Here is an 8,537-nt window from a genome sequence, read left to right as displayed (position 1 = left end):
CCCAGACAAAAACCACCATAAAGGTATAGTTCAGGATGTAAATAAATGTCAGTTAAACTAAAACGTCATCAGTGGAACACTAATGAAAACCATGGAAATTTGAAGTTTTTGATCAAAGAAAGAAACCAATGTGAATGAAGATCAGAAAATTCATAGTTAAGGTTCCAAAAGCAAAGTAATTCTAACCCATTATCTCTGCCCATGATGCAACATAAAATAACCAAGTACCTAATTCATGCCATAATTTTTCAAATATGTGGTCTCTTCCAATCAGTAGATATTGTACAAGGCAGATGAGACTGATTGGGGCTTTGATTCATTGTGGAATAGACACTATAATAGGTACTATAAACCAAACTGTTTATGAAGATGCAGGAGGTTTTCTGGCTCTTAAGTGGGTAAATCAAGTGTTTGTTAACTTATATCTATAACATTCTGATGTTTTAATTTAATAGATATTTACTCATTATAACTTTAACCCTGTCTTTACAAAAATTTGGACTAAGAATTCCTGACTCAATTTTTTAGAAAGTATTTTAAAATATTTATCCATGGAAAACTTGCTGTAAATGTTTGCGTTTCTTTCTGAGAGTTTGCAAAGAATATTCGCAAGAAGATTCACGTAGTAACTGTGACTTGTGTAATTTGTCCCATTTTGCTCATTGCAACACTGTTGAATAGGCCAGAGTATTTTTCAATCTTCATTCCATATTTTCAAATTATTTTTTTAAATGTCCATGATGTAAACTGTATCAAATAATGACAGGCCAAATCATTAGGCCAATCACTGTGATTGGAAGGAGGAATACTAATATAAAGAAATACTAATAGAAGAAAATGATGTATATGCTTAAGAGGGAGAAGAAAGGTTGCAATTGGTAGCAGCTAGAGCTGGTTGAAAAGTGGTAAATGTGTTTGGGGAAATATTTTTTACTTTTTATTTGCTCAAAAAGTTTCAGATTTTTTTCCATGAAAACCTAGTGGATTTTTTGTTGAAACCCAAAATGAAAATATTTCAGTTTCCTGAACTGGCTTTCCCCCACCTCTCCCTTTCTTTTCCCCTTCATCCCTTTACTGCAAAATGGTAGTGGCAGAAGACAAAACAAAACTCTGAAAACATTTTGGTTTTCATTTGTTGTTAAAAAAACCCAGGAAATTTATGTTGTAAAAACGAATTTTTTTCACAAAAATGTTTGTTTTAGGAAAAATATCATCATTATTCATCAGGAAAACATTTTAAAAATTGTTGATTACCTTTAGTAGCAGCTCAGAAGGGACACAGGTTGTGGCATGGACCCTGAAGAGGAGAACAACAGATATATCATGATCTCAGTGGAGCATTTGCCCATCTGTGCACAGTGCTGGAGCCTCATATCCCTGGGCAGTTCAGATCATAACATCCTCATTCCTTCTGAGCTCTAGTGTCTGAGGTGCCGTAGCTCCTCTGCACATTACTACCTACCTATCTGGGAGCAGAATCTATGGATGCCGGCAGACAGTGTCTATCTGCGTGTTTGTACAGCCCCTAACAGGATGGGACCCAACCGTACTGGCACTTGTAGGCACTGCTGCAATGCAAATGTATGAAAATAAGTAACAACAAACCAAGTACATTTTACCTAAAGGAGATTCTTTGGCTTGGAGGGAAAGTACTATATAGCATGTAGAATTTTCTATATTTATTTACCAGACTCACTTAACCTATTTACTGTGCTTTCTTCCCCTCTGTGCCATGCAACGGAAGGGTTTCATTTGGCCTAATATGTCTCAAAACAAAATGTTTTTGGAAACTGAGTAGCTACATCATGCTTGAGACATGAAAAGATTTTGTGGTTCATATTATAAAAAGAGCTTTAACCTTAAAGAACTTTGGGCCAAATTGTGACACCCTTATTCATATAAGTACAGTACTTTATTTTTCAGGAGGTTTCACTAAAAAAATTGAGAGTAAGGCACTCTTCAACCTCAAAATACCACAATCTAGCCCAGGGGTCAGCAAAGTTTTTGGCCTGAGGGCCACATCAGAGACTAGAAATTGTATGGCGACCCATGAACGCTCACAAAATTGGGGTTGGGGTGTGGGGGGGATGAGGGCTCTGCCTGGGGGTGTGGGTTCTGGGGTGGGGCTGGGGATGAGAGGTTTGGGGTGTAGGAGGGTGCTCCGTGCTGGGATCGAGGGGTTTAGAGAGAGGCATCAAGGCTGGGGAAGGGGGCTGCGGCATGGGGAGATGCTCAGGGGTGCAGGCTCCGAGTGGCACTTACCTCAAGTGGCTCCCAGAAGTCATGGCAAGTTCCTTCTCCGGCTCCTACGTGTTGAATGGCCCCCGACCCTTGGAACAGGGCCATGCTGTGGCTTCCGGGAGCTGCACTGTGAGGCCCCCGACCCAGCGCCCCGGCTGAAGTGGGGCTGAGCCGCGTGCTGCAACCCTCAACCCGGTGCCCCAGCTGGAGCGCCAGAGAGGGGCCAATCTGCATGGTGCAGCCTCCAACCTGGCGTCCCAGCTGGAGTGGGGCTGAGCTGCATGGTGCAACCCCCGACGTGACGCCCCGGCTGGAGCGCTGGTGCGGCACCTGACCCAGAGCCCCAGTGGGAGCTCATGGGCTGCCTTAAAATGGCTTGTTGGCCAGATCTGGCCCGCAGGCTGTAGTTTGCCGACCCCGATCTAGTCCTTTATGATTAGGGTTACAGTGTTATCCTTTCACTTTCAGGAACGTATGTGTCCATGGTTACAAGGGCAAACATAAATCATGAAAATACTGGAAAATTAAGCAATCTAACCGAATGGGATTGTTTCATATCCACAACAATCATTTCCCCCATGGTTATGGCAACTCACAAAATCATGGCCTGTGCTATACTGATAGATGTGTGCTGAATCTAGAGTTGCCATAAGGGAGCCATTCCTGGAAAACCTAAGTTGTTTCCCTATTATTTCTAAATGCCTTTAATTTACGAGGAGCCTTGGGAGAGAGCCTCATTCCCTGTTGGGAACTGAAACTACTGTCAGGTGAGAGTGGCCTGGTCTGATCCTTTGTGCAATTAGCAGGCTTAACTACTTACCTCCTGCCCTCTCTTGCTTCCCATTAGCCTCTCAGGCAGCTCTCCCAGAACCACCTAGTCAAAAAATCCCCAGAGTTTAAAAGTATTGGACATTTCAAAATTAGCGGGGAGGCCTGGGTTTCCGAGCCAGCCCCCCCTCGAAGCAGGCTTTGCAAGTGGCCAAGGGATGGTGCAGCAGAGAGGTCTGTGGCTCAGTCCTGCTATTGGGAGGTTTCCTTTCCATGCCCCTCCACTGTGCTTTCCTGAAAGTCCAAGGCGTTGACTGTCGGTTGCTGAATCCAGGCTGCCTCAGTCACGCACAAACTCTGCTGGCAGAGCCCCACTGACTGCTCTGTCACAGGCACCCCCAGCCCTAGGGTGATTGGACCGCCAGCTATCATGGGGACCACCCATATTAGGGGCTTTGTCCTATACCCAACTATTAATCCCAACCAGGAATTTTCCACACCGGCTCTCTGGTGACCCTACTCAGCTCTCACCGCCCCCCGCGCAAGGGAACGTCACCACCCCACCCGTCCGTGGGGAGACACCCCCCCCCCCAAGTCCCCTCAGCAGGCGCGGGAAGCAGGGGGCAGCAGCGGGCCAGCAGGGAGGGGTTTTCCACCGCCGCTCCCGCTCTGGAGGGAGGAGGAAGAGGAGAGCGCGCGGGCGGGCAGCGTGTGCAGGAATCCAGGCGGGGGCTGGGCCAGGCGCTGATGTGCCGCTCGCTCGGGAAGAGCGGAGCTGGGCACCAGCGGGAAGCCGCCTTGCGCTGCCCGGGCTCCGCGGGGAGCAGACCATTGGCTGAGCGGTAAGGGACCCGGAGGGGCGCTGGCTGCGCGCGGCGCCGCGCCCACACCGCCCGTTCTCCCCGCGCTCTGCCGCGCGGGGTGGGGGCGCCTCCGTGGGGGGTTGGGGACCCCCTCCTTGGGGTGGGGGGCTTTCGGGGCATTGCATGTGCCATTTCCAGATTGCAGGGTTCCCGGGGCGGTTGATGGACTTGTCCTCTTGCAGTCGCTTGAGTTTCCTGGGGGAGGATTGGTCTGGGTTCAACGCGGACAAACCTCCCCCACAGCCCTTTTCCTAATGCAATAAGCCCAGGATCAGAACTGCAGCTTCTCTCACCCCTTTCGAGAGGTGCCTCAAACAGCCGCCAGGTATGCAAAATCAACAGCGGTGGGGCCCGAGCTGCCCGCAGAAGGTACCCCAGGAAGGCAGGATCGGGCCCCATCTGCCATCAGCGGGCAGGATCGGGCCCCTTATGCTAGGGTGATCAGATGTCCCGATTTTATAGGGACAATCTCGATTTTTGGGTCTTTTCTTATATAGGCTCCTATTACCCCCTCACCCCGTCCGGATTTTTCACACTTGCTGTCTCGTCGCCCTACGTCCTGCTAGGTAGGCAGCCACGGCTGAGCCCCTTGTGCTGGCGGTGGCCGATATTCCACCGCCAAATCCAACGTTAGGCTTGTCTGGAGCTCTGCAAACACCAGCAGGAATGCATTTGTCACAGCCCACATCACTTGCTCCCCGTACATCCCCCAACCCAAATGGTTAGCGCCCTAAAGTTGCATGGCCCTGTATACCTCTGTCCAGTAGCAGCCCTGATCATAAATGAACAGCAGCATACCAAAAAAAACATTATAAAACCAGATCATTTCCAGCCTGCAGCTGTGTGTCCACATCTGTCAGGACAGCAAAATATGCTGAGCCAGCACTAAATTTTTCATGAAATGTTGGTTTACAGTATGGGTGAGCTGTGAAATATTACATTGATTACAAGGCAGGGGTGAGCAATAATGTTTTATAGGTGCTGTTTCCACACAAATCCAGGCATTTGAGGAATTATTTCACCTCTACCAAGAATGAAGCAACAAGGTCTTTCTTATATTTCTTATTGAAATATGGGTTTATTTTGAGATCCTTTGATGTACAATTGCAGCTGTCAATAGTCTTTTATTTTTTATCATACTTCATTTGCTGAGGAGCTGTACATTAACAGTGCAAGACTTTTTTTTTTTTTTTTCTAGAGCTGTTGATTGCGGGTACTACCGGATTTCTTTTAGTGGTCTAAGATCTCACAGAAAAAACAGCAACCTCATTTCAGGCCACACTTCCCTGGGTTTGTTTGCGTGATAAATGTTTTGAGCTTGAAAATGTATATAAGTGTTATTCAACTTCAAGAAAACTAACAATCTTTCTTGGGAACTACCTCTCCCAAATTACCAGTTACGTTATAAAGTGCTGTTCTCTTTTTTTGCGACGGGCTTGTATCTCAGAATAACTGAAGCATCCATGAAATATTCAGCAAAGGTGGTTATCAAGGGAAGGTAACCCAGAGTGATCTCAAGAATAGACAAGAATGCACCCTACCAACTATCAATCTTATCAGATTAAATTGTGCACGAGGCATGGATCATGAACACTTGGAATGGTAGTTAATACCCCTAACAAAGGTCTCACTTTTGTAGTGAGCTCTGTGTGGGCAGATATCTGTGCCTATACCACTCTGACTTCTCAGGTGAGTTGTCCGATTAAAGGCAATGTGGGATTAGTCACATTAATAGGGACAACGCCATGTGTGAATGATTTTTACAATACCTGGAAAGAGCTGGATCCTGTAAGGTGCTCAATGCCTCCCATGAGGTGGTATGAGCACTCTCAACTCTCGTTGATTTAGATGAGAGTTGAAGGGACCCGGCACACTGTAGGATCAAGTCCCTGAGAAATGACAGTATCAGTTTTAATAAGAGACCCAGAGACACTAATCAGGATGAGGACCCTGTTGTGCTAGACACTGTACAGATATGTATGAAGACGTGGTCTCTGCCCTGAGGAGTTACTCTCTAAGAAGATGAGTAACAATGGCATGTAGCCGATCAAATATCTCCAATGACCAGTGATGGGACACTAGATGGGGGGGGCTCTGAGTTACTACAGGAAATTCTTTCCCAGGTGTCTGGCTGGTGGGTCTTCCCCACATGCTTGGGGTCTAACTGGTTGCCATGTTTGGGGGGTCAGGAGGGAGTTTTCCACAGGTCTGATTGGCAGAGACCCTGGGATTTTTCACCTTCCTCTGCAGAATGGGATGTGTGTCACTTGCAGGTTTAAACTAGTGTAAATGGTGGATTCTCTGTAGCTTGAAATCTTTAAATCATGATTTGAGGGCTTCATTAACTCAGCCAAAGAGTATGGGTCTATTATAGTAGTGAGTGGGTGAGGTTCTGTGGCCTGCAATGTGCAGGAGGTCAAAGTAGATGATCATGATAGTCCTTTCTGGCCTTAAGGTCTATGAGACATATAAAGGGTGAGGGAAAGGATTACAATTCACAGTCTATTATGGTTAACCTTATTTGTGGGGGCAGCTCTTGAGTCCTTATCTGAGGAAAATTCCCTCTGAAATTCGTGAGGCCCTTAGAAGAAGCACATGCCTAAGGGTTATTGTTTTACTCAATGAGCCTAGAGATGAGCCCAAACAAATTACCATAAATTCAAACACTGAATTTTCAGAGAAATTTCGTTCTGGATCCAAACTTCTTACCTGGTCCCTATCTCTAAAAGGGGTTGAAGCAAAGTGCTAGATCCAAACACTCACTCTGAACTTTAGGAAACATCCCACCCAGAACTGGTATTTGTGGTTTGGGCCTGTCTTTAAAAGACAGTACAACAATATTCCTTGTGGCCGGAAATGTGTGTTACGTTGTTTCAACAAGTTCTTTTATTTTCAGTGCTGGAAATACAAAAGCCAGTTAATTTATGTCCCTGTTTTATATTAATTTGCAAGATTATGTTGTGTTCAGTTTATACACATTCCTTGCCACTATTTTCATTCTGGGAACTGTCTCTCACTATTTAATTGTACAGTGCCTAACACAAAGGGGTCCTGATCTTGGTTGTGGCCTCTAGGGTACTACTATAATACAAGATACATACATTAATAATATGCATGCAGAATTAAAAAATAGTCAACATCTTTTGCAGAATGACTCAGCTGAATCCCCTAAATAATCATGTATTATCTGGGACAGTGGTGTCAAACTCATTTGGAGGAGAGGGCTGAATTCAACTTCTAGTTATGGCCTGTTGGCCAGAGGATACATTTAGGACCCCATATAACCATACCCACAGGGAAAAATTGGTGGGTGCTCTGCACCCACTAGCATCTCCCTTCCCTCCTGCCTCAGCTCACCTCTCCTCTGCTTCCTCCCCAGCTCCGCTTCTACCCCCTCCCTCACAGTGCTTCCTACCACGAAACAACTGATTCAGTGGGGCACATGCTGGGAGGGAGGGAGAGAAGGGGGAGAACAGCACGGTTGAAGAAGACGTGGGGCCGGGGTGGGTATGTGGGGTAGGGGTCAAATAGGGGGAGGGACCTTGGGGAAGGGGTTGGGATGGGGGCGGAAGGGGCCAGGCTGGGGGCGAGCACCCACTGGTGCCTGGAAAAGTTGGTACCTATGCATATAACCTTCTCCATCCAGATCAGAATGCCCACTGTCAATAGGAGGTTTGCACAAAGATCAAGGAAAGAATCTGGCCTTTATGTGGTGACATGTGGTTACTATTATTTATTAAGGGCTTTATTATCAGTATCAGTGGGAAAATATGCTCCCTCCCTTTGAGCCATGGGTATTTCTTCGCTTTGATTTTCTGCCTTCCCCATCCTGTTTTCTCTGCATCTCTTACTTGTCCTTGTATCTCTCTCTTCTTCCTTCTGCGTTTCCTTCCCTGCACAAAAATTCTCAATTCCCAACCACATGGGCCTCCATGTGCAGCTTCCTATTCCATCAGCTAAAATGATCAGAAGTCCAGTAGTTAATGCTGACATTAAAATGTGATCATTTTAGGTAACATTTCAATGACATTAAAAGGGGACAGAGGAGTTCACACCTTTTGAGACATTGTTTGAGGCTGGCTGCAGTCTCAGAAGATAACACTGTATTGGTTTATCTTTACTTTGCATTTGGAAGCTTTTCTTCAAACCATGAAGTGTAGAAACTTACTTTTTTAAATGAAAGCTGAGATTCTGCACACTTTGAATATGTCAGATGGGCCACAGGGAGGCCAGACCTAGCCCACAGACCAGATGTTTGGCTCTGCTGGTGAAGGACTTCCACCTCTAGTACATGTTTGAAAGCAACATTCTGTAGCATTTTTCTGTCAAAGAATTTGGCCCTGATATGTATCTTGTGTAATACTCTAAGAGCCAGAGCCTTGACTGGCGTGAAATGACATAGCAGTCAATGGAACTGTGTTGATTTGTGCTGGCTGAGGATCTGGCCTCTTGATTATACACCAAAACCTCCAGTAGGACTTTTGGGAGCACAAGGAATGCAGGATCTAGTATGCTCTAGAATAACAGGAAGCAAGAGGGTATAAATTGATGTTTTTGGACTGTTTTGGTTAACAGCATGTGGGAGAAACAGAAGGGTGAGGAGGGCAAGTCAGATGACAGTAACTTTATTTTGAGAAGGAAAGTGCAGTGATTCCCAGTAATTCC

General features: G+C 46.0%; 1 protein-coding gene across 6 annotated transcripts in view; it reads left to right on the top strand.

Annotated features, from left to right (window-relative positions):
• The first annotated feature begins 3,680 nt into the window (after nt 1–3,680).
• The window catches only part of SPATS2L (spermatogenesis associated serine rich 2 like), a 126,078-nt gene continuing 121,221 nt past the window's right edge, over nt 3,681–8,537 (top strand). For 4 of the 6 annotated variants that reach the window (XM_075070032.1, XM_075070028.1, XM_075070027.1 and 1 more), the window contains exon 1: nt 3,725–3,851. The gene's annotated coding sequence lies outside the window, so the exon portion shown is untranslated. Of the gene's footprint in view, nt 3,852–4,122; nt 4,198–8,537 lie in introns of those variants that run through there. The other 2 variants (XM_075070031.1, XM_075070029.1) reach the window with 2 other exon arrangements.

This window comes from Chelonoidis abingdonii, chromosome 10 (assembly GCF_003597395.2).
Source record: "Chelonoidis abingdonii isolate Lonesome George chromosome 10, CheloAbing_2.0, whole genome shotgun sequence".
Taxonomy (NCBI): domain Eukaryota; kingdom Metazoa; phylum Chordata; order Testudines; family Testudinidae; genus Chelonoidis; species Chelonoidis abingdonii.
Note: the sequence above shows the minus strand (reverse complement) of the source record. Positions and strands in the feature narration are given on the sequence as shown.